Consider the following 17587-nt stretch of genomic DNA (forward strand, 5'->3'; position numbering starts at 1 on the left):
AGTACTGGAATGAGGTTCTCAAGGGAGTAAATGAGTTGTTGGGAATTCATTTAGAACAACGTCCAGAAACCTGCTTGTGGGGCAAGCATCCAGGGGGAAGAGTTACAAAGTACGGAATAGGATGGGCCGGTTCTTGCTTATACTTGCTAAACGCCGACTGGCAATAGCATGGAAAGCTCCACAAGGTCCGGCGATACATTTATGGCGGAAGGACGTACGGAGGTGGGGGTTGAAGGAATTAGCGGGTCTGCAAAACATGGAGCCTGAGACGGACAGGGAGGGTGTGACGATTCACTGGTCCCAATTGTTAAATGACCTATCGAAGGACAATGATCTACGGCTGCCGTGAAGGGGTGTGGCCAGAGGAGAAGGGAGGGGAAAATTGGGAGGAATGGGGAAGATATGAACTTGGGGATGATGGTAGGCCGGCCTAACCTACAAAGGAATCATGGTTGGAGTAGGACTATATGCTGTGACCAACGGACTGAATGGAAGCTGGGAAGGCGATTTTGGACATTGGTCAGGGGAGGGTAGGAAGATGGGGGGGGCGGGAGGTGAGTTTTGGGCTTGTTCCTGGAGTTGTTTAAAAATGCTAATAGTGTTTTAAAACAATATATATATATTTTTTAAATAACAAAAAAACAAAAACATAGGTTTCAATGATAAGCAGGATCATAAAGCAGACACTTTCCATGCTGTGCTCAAAGACATGACCTTCACACAACTAGTGAATGCTCCCACCCACAATAAAGGCCGAACACTTGATAGGATACTCACCCTCAACTTCCATGTATCTATCGATTTGATTACAACCCTTGCCTGGACTGATCACCACATTGTCAATTTTACTCTTATGAACAACGAGATGTGCTCACCTAAGACTAAGACAATGGACACTTATGAAATAAGAAATATCCGGAAGCCAACAGCTGACAACCTATCCCCCATCTTAAGCGAAGCCTTGTCATCCAATATTGTTATAAGTGACAACCCATGTCACCTTGCAGACTTCTACCACAGGTGCCTCACAACTACCATTGACTCAGTAGCACCCTTAACAACCAAAACATGACGTGCTGACAAACGAACAAGTTTCTGGTTCAATGATGAGTTAGTCTCGCTTAGGCGTACTAAAAGATCCCTAGAACACATTCACAAAAAATCTATCACAATAGACTAATGCATTCATAGCTGCCAATACAATATACAAAGCAGCAATCATAACCCATAAAGCTAATGCATATAACACTTGTATTAGCAACATCACCACGAATTCGAAGGAGCTCTTCACCATTCTCAGAGAATTGGAAAATCCAACCCCAGTCACCACACCGGCTAACTCCAGCAAAGAGTGGTGTACCACTATCCAAAATGCGCTAGCTTCCAAAATTGAACTTCTACAAAAGAAAATTCTCACTTAAAGAAAAATCCTAGCTGATAAAAACGCTCCCGATACCACTCTCAATACAACTAATGATAATGCGAACTTGCTATTCCATTTACTTCAGTGACCCAAGATTAGTGATGGACACCATTTTTAAACTAAAAGCCTCCAATTGTAAAGTAGATAAGTTCCCAGCCCATTTAGTCAAACTATGCGCCCCAACTCTTACCCCCCTTATCAATAACTTCGTGAATGCCTCGTTCAACATGAATACGGTCCCGGCCAGTATAAAAGATGCATGGATGACCCCACTTCTGAAAATACTATCCCTGGACTCAACAGTCCCTACAAACTACCAACCAATAACCACGGTCCAGTTTCTTGCTCAGGATCATAGATAAAATAGCCCTCCTTGAACAAAACTAGCTCCTAGGAGCTAGAAAATCAAGATGTAGGCCTAACCATAGCACCGAAACAGCACTCCTTGATTTGAAAATCCAGATGGACACCATTAGGGACGCAGGTAAACTATGCATACTACTGTTGCTAGACCTATCTGCAGCATTCGATCTAGTGGATCACGATAAACTATGGACGACACTAACAAATGACTAGTTTCTCTAAAGATGCCATCCTTTGGGTGAAATGGTTCCTAGCTGAATGTAAGTCCAGAGTATCAATTGGTAAAGAGGCTGCAAATCCCATCCCAGTCCCCATTGGGGTCCCCAATGATCATGTCTCTCGCCTAACCTATACAATGCGTACACTAAGTTCCTTTTTTCGGGTTTGGGTGCCATGGGTGTCATCTATACCAACTTTGCAGATGACACCCAGATCCTCATACCGATCACAGGGAACTATGACAATGACACGCTGATCATCAACAAAATATACGCAATAATACAGCCTCTGCCTCAATGATGAGAAAACTGAAATTCTCATTGTGGGCTCCCAAACTAAAATTAACGTCCTCCACTTGGATTATACATCAGTCAACATTGATGGCACTCTGATTCCAGTAACAGGTAAAAAACTTTAGGAGTTTATTTAGACGCTTATCTAACTATGATGAAACATTTAAGCGTTTATCCTCATCAATCTCCTACACGTAAATCGCCAGTTCCTTTACGCCCATAAACTGCATTACTCTAGCTAGGGCTCCGATATTATCCAAGTTGGATTACTGCAGCGTACTCCTACTAGGTACTTCTAATACCAACCTAGGCAAACTACAACTGATGCAGAACAAAGCGCTACAAGCAGCCTTAGGATTAAGAAAGTCAGACCACATCACTAACATCAGGAGGGAGACCCATTTGTTACCCATCAAGGCTAGAATTATATTCAAATCTGTGTGTTACCTATAAATGTCTTGCCAAGAAAGCACCCATCTATATCAATAATTCAATATGTAAAAAAGAATCCAACAGAACACTCAGATCTAACAAAAAACTTGCTCCTTGCGGTCCTGCTTTACAAAAGTTCTAGAGCAGGGGGAAGCAGCTTCCGAGTCATGGCCCCTAAACACTGGAACACCCTCCCATTAAATATCAAAAATGAAGATTCCTTTCAGTGCTTCACAAAGCTACTAAAAACCTGGTTATTTAACCAATTTTAGCCAGCTGATACCTAGTTAATAACAACCAGCCACCCGTAGCTCTAGATAGATGCCAATTTAATGCAGACTACTACTAGAATATGTATACAAGTAAACATGATCCATGCAACTTCAACCAACGACCAAATGACAAACGTGTTCAATATGCTTTGCTCAATATGTAATCTCTTGTATTATATATGCATGTACTTTGAATACTGTCAAACTATTATTAAGATGTCTAACTACGCCATGATACATCAGGGTTTGGGAGTTCAACAAATGTAATAAATAAATAACGTGGTCATCGCCAAAACATCTATAATGTACTAATGAGTCGACCCAATTGTATTGTTGAATTGTATACTTGTAACGGGGTGTTATCGGTGACGTTTTTCTCATCTTATAATGTGCTGCCCTTGTAATGTTTGGCAGAGCGCTCTCCGGGCAGCAGAGTTCTCTATGTGCACAATTTATCTTATATAAGACTATGTTCTACTTGCAATCTATCTCCTGGTCTCATTCCCTAGCGGGGTGTGTCCATTATTCTGAGTTTTGGATAATTGTGTCAGGGAATGGGCGCCTTCACAGGTTACTTGACAAGCCCTCTCCTTTATTCAAACGGGTTTGAAAAAAGTTAAAATATCGTAAGATCACATCAGAGGGTTAACTTGTTCAACAAAAACATTGCAAAAATCTTTGACGGGATACCGAACATGGCAAGAAGCCTATAGTTGAATGGCACATTTCTTGGTCTGCGTTTATAAACTGGGAGAATTATGCTATCCCTCCAACCGGTTGGAATCCTACCGTTATACTTAGAGCTTTAAACATCATTAGCATTGCGTTCACCCACAACTCTAGTACGATTTTCAGTAAAGCGTGGCTACTACTGTCCGGGCCTATCGCCCGTGAGGAGTTCAATTTAGTTTTGATCAAATAATCGATGGATACATTACAATTCCATATATCCCCATTCTGCACACCTGAATTTGATGATGTGGTCTGGGATTGGCCCAAAATGGTGCCAATATAACGTTCCCAAGAGTTACTGTAAACACCATTAATCACGACCCCTGGTCTGCCGATTCATACTTACAAGATTTCAGAACGTGTGATCATCGCCATCTTCAATTGTGTTGATCACACGCATTCATGACTTTTTTTTCTTTCCCTTTTTTCTTAACCATCTTCTACATTTTAGTTTGTGCTTTTATTAAGGCACCCACCACACTTAACCCATCAAGCAGTTTACCTGTGGCCATAATATGGATTGGCGCCTTTAAATCCTTCCTCAGAATTATCTTTTCTGTCTGCACAGCTTTATCATACTGCTTTCTGTGAAGACCAGGGATAGCCTGATTCTGCAAACCAAATGTGCATACGTTATTGTCTATGGCTTTCCTTGGCAGATGGATAAAGCTTAAGGCGGTCTCAAAAGCATACAGTGCTTCTTCGACCAACTTTTTACTTTCGACAGTTCCAAAATGAGATATAAATGCCTCCAGTTCTCTACACACTATAGAACCCTGAGGCATTTGCCCATCCTGACCCCGTTTTAACAAACCTTAACAATAAACTCGACCAACACCTATCTGACTCCTGTGTATCGCTTTTTTCGTCATCCCTCAATCACCCACATGGTAAAACTGCAAGCTACCACATAGACAAAGGTCTTGTTAGAAACAGAAAATGACAAACTTTTACAAGGGCTGAAGAAATCATGGGAGCAAGATCTTGGTATTTTTTTCTGATAGTATATGGTATCAGACCTTGAGAGCGTGGTGTTTGGTCCTGGGGATACTGTCATTCGTCCAATCTCATATACGATTTTGCAGAGAGCATATTAGTGCCTCCAACATCTTCACAAGATATGTAATATTACCTTGCTGGGAGGCTGGAGGAGGCGTGAGTGTAAAAGAAACACTCATTTATAAGATTAGGTTCTGAATGTGTATTCCGACATCTCACCCTTGTTGGCTATATTATATTCAGGATCTCAGACACTGAAAATATAATTTACCCAATCAACAGTAGAAATAGAGGGCACTGGCAAACATAAGATGTGTCATCCTAAGGCCCTGTAAAAATACTGTCAGGACTAGACTATGCATCAGAGGTCTTCATATCCCACAGTCCAGATGGTAAATGTTTCATTCAGAAGGGAGCTCGGATATTGAAAGAGAGGGTACTTATTAGTGTAATTTTCTTTTTATATCTCAAGAAAACTTTGTAAAATGTTGTGGTGAATCTCATCTCACAGTAGGTATTTATTATAGGTGAGATTTGTTCACTTCAATTATTTATGCCTTTCAAAAAATATAATGTGCTTCTTTCTCTTTCGTCTCTTCCCAGTGTTATCAACACTCGGAAACAGTTGTACTTGCATTTGAGGTTGTCAATTTAAGGAGGAGGATCATCAGCACTTGGTGGACATTTTATTTGGAGTTAATTTAATTTTGATTAATAAAATTTAATATACCTGATGACACAGTAACAGTTTGATAACCCAGACTACAATCTAAAGTCTGGTGGTAAATTATTAGGACAGGGTTCCTATCACCATGCATGTCACTCTAAAAGACCCTCTTGCTGACCCTTTTTGAAAACAGACATCATAGCACCCAGAAATTGCTTCAGCCTTTCTACATTCTGGCAACCAGGAGATTACTGCAATGGCACATGCAGCCTCCCTTTTTCTCTGTTGACAGACACTGGGCTCGTAGTTATGGATGTAAAGGGATCTATCAGAGCTGGGATAATGCCATCAGTCTCAACTCACCCTCATTTTGAGGACGTCACCAGCTCTGTGGGCATTGCCACCCTCCAAGCACACCCTCATAGACTTCAATTGGAATACCCACTCAACAAATATTCACTAGTGTTAAATAATTTCTATATCCATTGTCTCGGGACACATGTCGAGGGTACGCGCAGGTGAATGGCGTCCGCCCAGTTTTCTCAGAGGACGGATGCCATCCTCTTTGCAAGTTATTTGGGGCCCTGACCAAAAAAAAAAAAACTAGTTTGCCCCCATCCATTTCATTAATGGTTTAACATGTTTTTTGGCAACTCGCCAATACATTCCGCAGTTGGGATTCAAAGAAAGATTGTCAGGTTACCAGGCCAGACACTTACACACATAACCATCAGTGAATGCGTGTGTATCCCATGTTGGCATTTTGCATTTCAAGAACTATGTCAATACTTTTATATCAATTTTTCAGGTACATTTCCTCCGTTTATTTTTTAGGCGTTGATGACATGCACATTCTGCAATTAGACAAGGCCAACTAAATTAAATTTGCATTATTTCACTTTGATATGTTCTGTTCCCCTTTCATCCCTACCCACTGCATAAGTTAATGTGCCCCAGACTATTTGTTCGGGACTTATCCCCTGAATTGCCTCAACAGCCTCTCTTATCAAAAACTTCTGACTTACCTGCCATGGAGATTCAATGCGTTCAGAGGTATATATAAAGCCATAAATCATTGGGGGCAGTCCTGAAATCATTTATGCAAATGGACAAAAGGGGGTTTCATTTGCCCAGAAAGGTTAATGGCCACACTGCCCTTGTTGGCAACTTCATTGCATCTAGGCTGGCCCCATCAAGTGTACCTCTTGAAACACTTCTGTATAGGCGTTTTATAAATGCCATATCATATCATACCTCTACCACTATGCCTCACCATGTTTGTGTTCTAAATGGATTATTTCGCCATTCGTCTGATGGAGGTTCAGTCTTGGGTCGCCGACAGAACAACGCACACATTTTGAAAGTCTTTGCATCAAAGGCACCTCCGTTGTTGACCTCAGGAGAAAGAGTTCATTGGAAACCAAGGCCCATCCACAATAACATAGCACCATGTTAACGTGTTCAGTGCTTTTTTAAGCTTCTTGGCAGGGATCAGTCTCCCAAAAGATAAAGTGATTTGGGTGACTGCAGAGGTAGTATCTGACGTGATACTAGATTGGTAGGTGTTCCTTTGGGCATATTCAAGCGTGTTATAACCCTTGATTACCTCACGAAAATAAATGGGGAAAGCAACGGGGCACATAAAAAAACATTGGAGAGATTATAGAGGGTGAATTACACAAGGAGATAGTCGATGGGGTAGGATAAACTGTAGATAAATGCCACAAGAGGTAAAGTATTGCCCAAGAAGCAGCACACTTGCATATTTTTCTTGGCGAGATCACAATTGGAGGAAGTGTACCGTGTTAAGATGTCACCGGGGGAGTACCATTTAACATGCAGAAGGAAGAAGCAGATATATTACACATACGATTGGCCAGGGAGACCACATTACCAAAGAAGACATGGTTTAAAGAGTGTGGGTGCAAGTCAAAACTCAAGGGAAGAAGAAAGGATCAAACATTAGCAGGCTGGGCAGCACCTTTGACATCTACAGGGCAGGAGGAGCCGTTGAAAGGGCACAGGGTCCTCACATGGGGAGGAAAGGGCAGACGTTACAAGTGGCTGGGCACGGACAGAGGCCGGTCCTCTTGGGCCTGCAGAGATTATTGGGGGCACAGACATGGCGGTTACGGTTGGAGCGGCAAGAGTTGTTGGGCGAATGGCAGGGTCTGGCGCACGGCTGACAGGGTCGGATGGGTGTTACGCAGCGCACCGGCCTGCATGGCCGGCACGGGTTGCACGGAGGGAGGCAGCATTTCTTGGGGCAGTTTGGCGGCGGGCAGCGACGAGATGGGGGACAGCAGCACGTAGTCATGTGGCAGGAAGACATGTCTGGTGATTTAGGCACGTGGCCACAGAACGTTCCCGGTCATTCAAATCGAAGCGGTGGGGGCGTCTAACGGCCGCACTGTGTGGAAGAAGGGGGCTTGTATTTCGAGCGGGAGTACAGTGAATGGATTCCTTCGCGAGAGCGCGTGTCCGGTCGTCGATTTTCAAGAGGGCCCGAGTGCGGTTAAAAAAAGGCGGGAAAGAGACGTCAAAAGATGGAGGGGCGGTCGCTTGCGGGGAGCGGGGCTGGGAGTGAGGGGCCGTTTGCGCCGAACGCGAGGTGCGTTAGATGACGTCAGCCGTCCGTGTGACGTATTCGCGAGGCCTTTGTCAGACAGACTACGAGGCGACAGTGACGAAGCCGGGAGTTGGGGAGAGAGCCCGCAAGCTAAAGTTAAAACGTACAGAGATTTTTCTAACGGTACCGTAAAGGTCAATACGGGAATAACGTGGCAGTTATGCAATAAATTCAAAGGTACAAGTAGTGCATCTGGTCGGCCTACGTCCTGAGCTAAGTTGCCACAAAAAAAGTTAAATTGTCCAATGATCAGAGGTTATCGTGCCTATTTCGTCTCTGATTGGATAACGGCACGTGTCCGTCATGTCCGTATATGCCTTTGTCCTCTATGCAGCGCCCGCCTCCTTACGCTCCACCTCCGCCTTTCGATTGGTTAAGAGCGAGCCAGTCGCAGTGCGAATCGTCACAGACTACCCGGAAGCCGGCCACACAAACAGGTAAAAGCGCTATACAGGGAGCGGATGGCAGTTGTTTCGGTATCCCGCAGGCAGCCCGCGCGTGGTTAGAGGGCACCGCCATCCGTATTCTGATCCATTTGGTTTTCTATTGCTTCTTTTATACTGTTTCCCTTCTGCCCTATCCTGGTCGTGTTACGGTCCTTATACTCGCTTGTTTGGCATTCCCGTCAGAAACCTTCAGGAGAATGGCTCTAATCGCGGCTTTCTTCAGACTGTTACGTTATATTCTGTATGGGTTTTAGCCTGTTTTATTTGAACGAACGAATTTGATTGAGTTATAAGGTATTTCTGTGGTTATAAAAGATGGCTTGAAAAGTACACCATTCAAGCCATTTTTTATAAAGCTTTGCCAACGGACAAAGACACCTCTGGCTTTATAAAAGATGGCTTGAACTGTGCACCTTTCAAGCCATCTTTTATAAACATAGAAATGTTTAACAAAGATGGCTCGGGAAGTACACAAACCACAAGGTACGCACACAAATAAATAAATAAATGCTATATTTTTGTGCGTACCTTACTATGGTTTGTATACTTTTCAAGCCATCTTGAAGTACACAAACCATAGTAAGGCATGCAAACATGGTATACATGTACACTTGTATTTATGTGCGTACCTTACTATGGTGTGTGTAGTACGCAAGCCATCTTTTATAAACAGAAATATGAAACATATTTCTATGTTTATAAAAGATGGCTTGCATACTACACACACCATAGTAAGGTATGCATACAAATATATAACATGATTGCGTAGCTTACTATAGTCTATTTTTTTAAGGCCATGCCCCCAAATGAGGGCCCCCCCTGATTTCTTACCCCACTTAAAGCCCTGCTGCACACACTTAACCACACTGCAACGACAAACAAATACATAGGATATTCAAACACCTAGCCATGCACAACAGCACATGGGAATTGTACCAACCCTTAAACCAGAGGCCGGTTTAACTATCGGCAGGCAGGCATATGGCAAGCGGGCCCCTATGCCTTGCCCTGCTTCTTCCCTTCCCACACTCAGATGGTACTTTTAAGAGCTGGAACGGGGTCGGTGCTGGAGTGCAGCATGTGTGGCTGCACTTGGGTGCGGGGGAGCTTGCAGTGGCACTCATGGGGCCCTGCGCAGAGGGTGCCATTGACTCGACTCAATCCCTCCCTCTATAGCAGGCTGCAGTGTGGGCCTGTTGTTCTTCCCGTATGGTAGTGATCTGTGCTCTCACTGCTCAGGTACACTCATGGGCAGCCCATGCCTGCAGGCTGCATCAGAGAAAAGGTTACAAAAAAGTTATGTTCTGTTGAATGTGCGTCCAATGTTTGTAAAACTTCTGTGCTTCTCTTTATGTACTTTAAACAAGGATTTATTTGTGCAGATGAAATGTATACAGCCCTGGTCGTTCCTTTCTAGTATGTGCTCCTCACATGACACCCTGTTTCTATGACTTCCAGGCAGCGTGTTTGCTGAGCCTATCCAAAAGCAGAATGTGCTGGTGGTCTCCCTGCATATGCCTAAAGCTAGACATGCCATCAGATATGGATGGCAATTTACATAGAACCCTACACACGTTTCATTTAATACACTGATCATTGTCCAACAATTACCCTATTTTGCACGTTCCTTAAATAAATAGCTTTCCTCTCATTATGATATGGGTGCTTATCTCTGGCTTTTCTGTCAACACTTATGTGAAACACAATGACGACATATTTTGCACATCAACACTATCCGGCGTCGTAAGCCACTAGCCATGGTTTCTGAATGGTGTGTTCATGTACCATCCATGAATGCCGCGGATGTAACTGGGTACTTTTCGGTAATGAGTGTTTTACTTCTGTATGTAACAACTCTATAGTTTGGGCACGCTCCTTTAATTACATTAGTAATATTTCAAGTGCGTGGTCTAAGGACACCAGCGGTGACATGCACAAAATTTTCTGCAGGCTGTAGGAATAATTAAAAAAAAAAAAACAGAACTTTAAAAAATGATTAATTTATCTTCATCATAGTGCAACTCCTCCCACTCTAGGCCCCACCCACTTGGGGCCCTTTGTCAGTTTTGCCCACAGGGCCCTTTGCCTTAAATCTGCCACTGCCTTAAACCGCACCCAAGCTCAGCGAATGGTGCAAACCGAATTGAAGCTGTCAACAGGACATCACTACTCGCGCTCTACCTATTCCCGGTATACCCTACTAACCCCCCGCACCCTCACACCTTCCTTCCTGATCCGCCAGGGGACCACTACGGTGGTGAAATTGCGTGGTACAAATGCCCTTTAACATTTAATCATGGATTGATGTTTTAATTTTGTAATTTGATTTTCTGTTTTTATTTTCTTTTTGGTTTGACAACTGTGAATTTTACTTGTATAAGGTACAATGTGTTCTAATAACGCAATAAAAATCGAACAAAGTAGCTTATTTTTCTGCTGCTGTATTTGATATGCTCTATATGTGCATTCCCAAGTGTAGTTTTAAACCGTTTACATTAGTTGAGTTGGAAATTGCAGTTTAATTTCACTCTTTCACGCATGGCTGCTTTGCAGTCTGCTTTTCACTTCTGCTTTGTGAGTCCTGATTGGACTAGATCAATATGATGTGTCATTTAAATATTAGGCCAAGGCGAACACACATGGGTTTAACACTGAAGTCTTGCCAAAGTTAAGGCCGCCTGCGCTCGTCCATGGAAAGTCTGTGCTTTGGACGACCTCTTACTTGTCCAGGTGCACTATCCAGTGCAAGCTTACTGTCACTTGCTCCTTTAAACACACTATTCCTCTGCAGTGGAATTCCATTGCAGGTGCCTCTTATGAGACCCCTGATAACACTGCCCTCTCTGCCTGCTTGATTTATTGCGCGTTCTATGGCAGCACATACATTTGAAATGTTTGATTTCTTCAGGAGCAGGACCCTCATATGGTCTGTTACAGAGACGTGGATCTATCCCACGCCCGGCCCTGATATTGTCCACATTTTGCTTACAGGCTATTCAATCCTGCATGTGGAAAGAGGCTCTGCTCACTCTAAAGGAGGTGTGGCTTATATCTTTATCATGTGTGGAGTTTCCTGAGGACACTGTGGCTTTATCTTTTTCAGCAAATATAGAAAGTCTGTGTCATTGGCCCCATGTATAGGAATGGGGCGCACTTTGGACTTGCGCCACCTCAGTTAGTCCGTGCCTCGCTTGGTCTGGCTTTGAGCTGGTCTGATCACTATCTTATTCCTTTTGTAATCTGACTTCACCTCGTAGTGTGCCTGCTCAATCTAAGACATTGCAAAGAAAGTGGAACCTGGTAGAACCTTCTGCGTTGTCTGCGTGGGTCATCACAAACTACTATAGGCCTGCTGTTGGCCCTTTTCCATTACCTTCACCACTAAGTCGGCTCATCTCAGCCTGTTCTGAGAGTGCTGAGTGTCTAGCACCTAAGCAATGCGTTCAAAAATCCACTTGCTCCTTGGCCTTCCTGTCGAGCTTTGTGCCATACGTTCTGTAGTACGTCAGACAGAATGCAAAGTATGATCCCTCGCTTTTGGCATTGTTCAAGAAACCGCAAGTACTGTATAATAATGCGCTGAAAGAGGCAAAACAGTGTTATTACACAGAAGTTATTCAATCTACAGCCAATACTCTTAAGCAGTCATTTCAAATAGTCAAAGATTTGCTTTCTGTGTGATTGGCCCCTAAGTGCCAACCTCACAAAATGTTCAGAAATTATTTCTTTTTTTTTTTGTTAAATTTGGTTTTATTGAGTTTTTGTTCACTGCAAGTCACATTACATAATAACATTTACGAACTCAGGACTCAGGATTACAGAGCAAGATCGGAGGTTTTGATGTCATCAAATACATTTCAAACATACTTCCGTTCTCGAGCTGCTTTATTTCAACATGACTTTCCCTTTGCCCCCCCCCCCTTAGGTCGAGCCAGCAGCCAAAAGATTCTTACGGTGTGTATCAATAGGAGGTCACAGTTTTCTGGTTATGGGGGATTTCCCGTAGGGCAAGCGTTCATTGGCATACTCAACCCATTAGGGCACATTGTTTACATTGCATTGTTGGGCATTAGTCAGTTTGGGACTTTGGCTCGCTAGAGAGATGCTTATTTGTGAAGTCCATCCATAGAGCCTCGCATTGTGACGATCTTCTGTGTAGCAAATCTTTATAATTTCTATTACAGATATGTTAGAGGCAACATTGATCCATTAATTTTTACTCGGAGCTGTTTTGGATTTCCATTTTGTTACAAGTATGGCTCGAGCGGCTAATAGTAACTGGGGGGCCAAACCTCTCACCCTGTTACAATTGTCCCCGTCGTTTTCAAGACCAAACAAAATGAGGTGAGGGTCCGCCACTCAAGAGATGCCATCTATGTCCCTGATCCAACCCAAGACCTCGTCCCAGAATACCTTTTATTTGGGAGCAACCCCACCACATGTGGCAATAATCGGCATTTTCACCACATTCCCGCCAACACCTTGGATTTGCTGTTTGAAACATTTTGGAGAGCCTGAGAGGATCATATTGCCACCTATGTAACAGCTTGATTGTGTGTAATTTGTATTGATTTGATATGGATGTTCGTGTTTCAGCTTTGCACATTATTCCCCATAAATATGGACTGATCTGTTCACCTAGGTCTCTCTCCCATCTGCCTCTCAACGGCTCTGTGGTCCCTTCCCCCGCATCAGTTCTTTGTACATTGCTGATATCAGACCCTTTATTTCCGCCCTAGAGTCTATTAGCTTTTCAAAGGGGGTAAATTCTCTCCTCAACTTGGTCTTCCATACTGGTTTCGTTAAGATACATTTTTATCTGTATTGGAAGGTAGACAGTGGGCCTATTCCCAGGGCCTCGGTCAGTTCTGGGAGTGAAATGAATGAGTCGTTTTTTTTTTGTAGTTGCCCCACCCTCTCTAGGCCTGCTTCATACTATGTTTGGAATCGTTCTACGTTGGGGATGTGGTCATTGATTCCGGGGGACCATAGGTGGCTCAGTGGAGATGGCCATGTGGTGATCTTATGCATATATTTACCTTTTCTCCAGATGTCCCATATAGTGCTCAGTATTGGGTGGCCTTTGAGTCTGTTTTTGAGCTTTTTCTTGGGGGCCCAGAGCCATTCCGAGACCGTGTCCGGTGATAGGTAGTGGTTGTCCATGTGGACCCATCGGGTGTCTTTATGGTTACGTAGGTGAGGGATCAGGACGCGCAGCTGGGCCGCTTTGTAGTATTTTCTTAGGTCAGGGAGCCCTACCCCACCCTTGTCTTTGGAAAGTGTCAGGGTGTCATGAAATTCTTGCTTTCTTTCCCTGCCAAAGGACTTTCACAATAGTTTTCTTGGTCTCAGAAAAGAAGCTTTTTGGTATCTTATGGGTAGCATTTGAAAGAGGTACAAAAACTGGGGGACTCTTACCATTTTAATAGCATTAAGTCGCCCCACCCAAGATATCGTCAGCTTGTTCCATCTAGCTAGATCATCACGGAACCGCAGGAGGAGGGGGGGAAAGTTGGCTTCGTAAAGGTCGCCCAAGTCTTTGGTGATCTGTATACCCAGATATTTTAATTAAGAGTGTTCTATCTTAAGGCCCAATGGGGAGAACCTGGCTTCATTTTCTCCTTTCTGTCCCTGTAGGGGAAATAGTAGATTTTGTTTTGTTTACCCTGAACCCCGAGAGTTGACCATATTCTTCTAGTAGGAGGAGGGCTCGGGGAATGGATGTCATGGGGTTACTTATGTGCAAAAGGATGTTGTCGGCATAAAGGGCTACCTTGTATTCCGTCGCTCCCAAGTGGATACCTTCTACCATGGGATCATCCCTCATTGTCTGTGCCAGGGGTTCTAGGGAGAATGCAAAAAGGATTGCAGAGAGAGGGCATCCTTGTCGTGTTCCGCTTTCTAATTCGAACCATCTGGAGTATTCTCCGTTCACAAATATGGAAGCCTTGGGGGACGTGTACACTGCCTGTATTCCTTTTCTAAACCTTGGGCCTATACCTACTTTACATAGAACTGCTCTCAGGAATCCCCACTCTACCCTATCAAAGGCTTTCTCTGTGTTGATTGAAAGAAGGGCAGGGTCTGGGATATATGGATGAGGTGTAGTGTTTTGCACATTGTCTGCTCCCTGTCTCCACAGTATGAATCCAACCTGATGGGGGTGTATGAGTTGGGGTATTAGTGTCTCTAACCTGGCAGCCAACACTCTCGTGTAGATTTTAGCGTATATGTTGAGTAGGGAGACAGGGCGATATGATTCACATTTTATGGGGTCTCTTCCATCCTTGGGAATCACTGTAATCAGTGCTCGGGTAAAGGAATTGGGGGCTTTCTCTGTCTCTATTATTTCATTAAAGAGTTCTGCCATAAATGGCGTTGGGTGTGACATAAAGGATTTGTAGAATCCGGCTGTGTAGCCATCTTCGCCTGGGGTTTTGCCTACAGTTAACCTCTTTATTGCATCTTGGATTTCTTGTTCGGATATAGGGGATTCTAGCAGCTCTGAGTCTGAGCTTGATATCTTGGGCATATTGATCGAGGACAAGTAGGGGGGGAGTGTCAGTCGCGGGAGGGTTGTCCTCAATTATTTCAGTTACTTTCTGCTCAGTTCTCTGAGCCTGGCGGCCAGTAATGCATCAGCCTTGTCACCTTTTTCATAGAATTTGTGTTTCAGGAGTCTTGAGTTTGCGCACTATCTGCTCGTGCTCCAGCAGTTTCAATTCCTCTCTTTTCCTTTGGCTTTGCTAATTTTGTCATGATCAATCCCTGTATCCCTCCTAATTTCCTCCTCCAGCTGAAAGATACCGGTTCTTAATCTGTGTTTGATAATCTTTCGTTCTCTTTTCTTAGACGCCCCTTCCCTTATCCGAATCCCTCTCCAAGTGGCTTTCCCCTCCTCCCAAACCACTTGCTTGGATACCTCACTGGTATTGTTTATTTTGAGGAATTAGTTAATTTCAGTCTCCATTTGTATCTTGAAGAGTGCGTCTTTCCAGAGACTCTCGTTACAGTGCCATTTTCCTCCCTTGATCGGTAGATTCTCCCCCCGGATATCTGCCAGCACCATATCATGGTCTGACCATGTGATTGGGGCCATCTCTGAGTGTGTTGTGGTATCAGCGAGATCTTTGGATAGGTATATATAATCGGTACAAGTGTATGTGTTGTGTGGGGTGGAAAAGAAGGTGTAAGCTTAGTCATCTGAGTGCATATCCCTCCACACATCTATCATTTCATGTATTTCCATCATTACAGCGAGTTCTGTACGGTCACCTCTAGTCTGGTTTCTTGTATCAGGGTTGCCAGGTTTCCTATCCTTGACTGGGTCTGCCCACTGATTGAAGTCGCCTCCTAGAATGATGTGGCCTGAGGCTTCTAGTGGTATTTTGGGAATCGTTTTGGCAAGGAATCGAGTCTGTCCTGTGTTGGGAGAGTAGATTGTCACATTCACTTTGCCTATATTACCCGTTACTAGTAGGGCGGGCCCTTCTACATCTGACCATATCTTGGTCTACACAAAATCCATACCTTTTCTGACAAGGATTCCCACACCTCCCCTTCTGAGTGTTCCCGATCCCCAGAACTCCCTCCCTGCACATTTTCCCAGGATTTGCCGTTCCTCCCCTTTAGCATATTTCGTCTCCTGTAGTAGGAGAATGTTTATTTTGGCTCTACGAAATTCTCTAGCTATGAGTGATCTCTTAGTTGACGAGTTAAGCCCTTTTACATTAAGCGTCCCTACCCTCACAGAATCCCTCCCCCTTGTATCAGCATGTAATGCCATTGTTTGTTCTTATGAGGGAATAGCTTTTTGACCGGTGTTGCATTTTCCCATTGAATTTCACCCTATATCGAGTGCCTTGACCCACTAAAGGTGCTGCTTCGACACCATCCCCTTGTCTGCCCTCCCTCCCCATCCCAGTTGGTGGATTTCGATCGCGCCCGGTTGGTAGCACCAGACCCGCGTTGAACCACCTGTGGGGGCCGTTACTTCACGCCCCTGACCTCATATAGTGTCTTAGTCTCAATTGAGCCCTTCCAGTGCCCCCCCCCAATACTCATGTCGTGGCCATAGTGGTGTCCCCAACTTGGCACCTTACTCCAGTCGAATTCTAAACAGTGAGTTAAGTTCTGTCTTACCAAGTTCGTGAATGTTCAGGTGTCCCCCTCTGGAGAGAGGTTGCCTCTCCGGTACTTTCTTGAGCCTTTCACACGCTTTCTCCTAGGGCCCTTAATGCACCATTCTCGATCTTCTCGCCTCGTTCTTCTTGGTTGCTTTCTTCTTCCCGGGGACCGATTAGTTCGGAGATGCATGCTTTGGTTTCTTTTTCACATCTCAATCTAATCTTGGTTCCCTCATATTCGAAGGAGAGGGAGAAGGGGTAGCCCCACCTATATCGGTTGTTTTTTTCCTTCAGTCGCTTCATGAGGGGTCTGCACATCCGCCTGAGAGCCAGTGTCGGAGAGGATAGGTCTTGGTATATTGAGATTTGAGCACCCCCTAAAGTAATGGTCGCACTCCTTCTGGCCTTCTCGAGTATCCTGGCCTTGTCCTGGAAGCGATGGAATCGAGCGAGAACCGATCTTGGTCAACCCGGGGGACCTCCGGCCCTGTGGATTCGTTCTGTTATGGGTTAATCTATAGTGTCATCCGCGACCAAGAGCTTTAATAGTGTCATGAAGTGTTTTCCTGAGATCAGTTTCTCCTCCTCGTTCCGGGATCCCGAAAATTCATATGTTCCTTCTTTCTCTATTTTCCAAGTCATCCAACTTGAGCTGGAAGTCTTCTTCTCGCTGTTCCAGTTATGTCATCCTCTGAGTTGTGCTTTTAGAGTGTCTATGGATGCTTGGTTGTTCTCTACTCCTTCAAGTCTTTCTTCCATGTTGTCTAGCTGTTGCATGATTTTGTCTATCTTGCCGCCTATGTTAGCCCCCATAGTTTTAATTTCTCCCAACAGGGCTACAATTTCTCCTTTTGTGGCCGCCAACTCGTTTCCTATGGTATCTTTGGCCGCCATGTTAGTATCGTCTGTTCCGACACGTATGGAGGTGTAGGCAAATGGAGACAATTTTTGTCTCGCACTCATATAGCCTCTGGAGGGTGGCTTTG

The 17587-nt window shown here is 44.2% G+C and overlaps 1 protein-coding gene and 1 long non-coding RNA gene across 3 annotated transcripts in view; one reads left to right on the plus strand and one right to left on the minus strand.

Moving 5' to 3' along the window:
• The window catches only part of LOC138521958 (uncharacterized), a 111072-nt gene extending 103044 nt beyond the window's left edge, over nucleotides 1–8028 (minus strand). The window contains exon 1 of the long non-coding RNA XR_011283193.1: nucleotides 6674–8028. This is a non-coding gene — a long non-coding RNA (uncharacterized lncRNA). The remainder of the gene's footprint in view (nucleotides 1–6673) is intronic.
• LOC138521957 (uncharacterized) overlaps nucleotides 7949–17587 on the plus strand; it is a 101733-nt gene continuing 92094 nt past the window's right edge. The window contains exon 1 of one of the 2 annotated variants that reach the window (XM_069635142.1): nucleotides 7949–8466. The gene's annotated coding sequence lies outside the window, so the exon portion shown is untranslated. The remainder of the gene's footprint in view (nucleotides 8467–17587) is intronic. The other variant, XM_069635141.1, reaches the window with a different exon arrangement.

The sequence above is a fragment of the Ambystoma mexicanum genome, chromosome 13 (genome assembly GCF_040938575.1).
Source record: "Ambystoma mexicanum isolate Mex_15411 chromosome 13, UKY_AmexF1_1, whole genome shotgun sequence".
NCBI classification, from domain to species: domain Eukaryota; kingdom Metazoa; phylum Chordata; class Amphibia; order Caudata; family Ambystomatidae; genus Ambystoma; species Ambystoma mexicanum.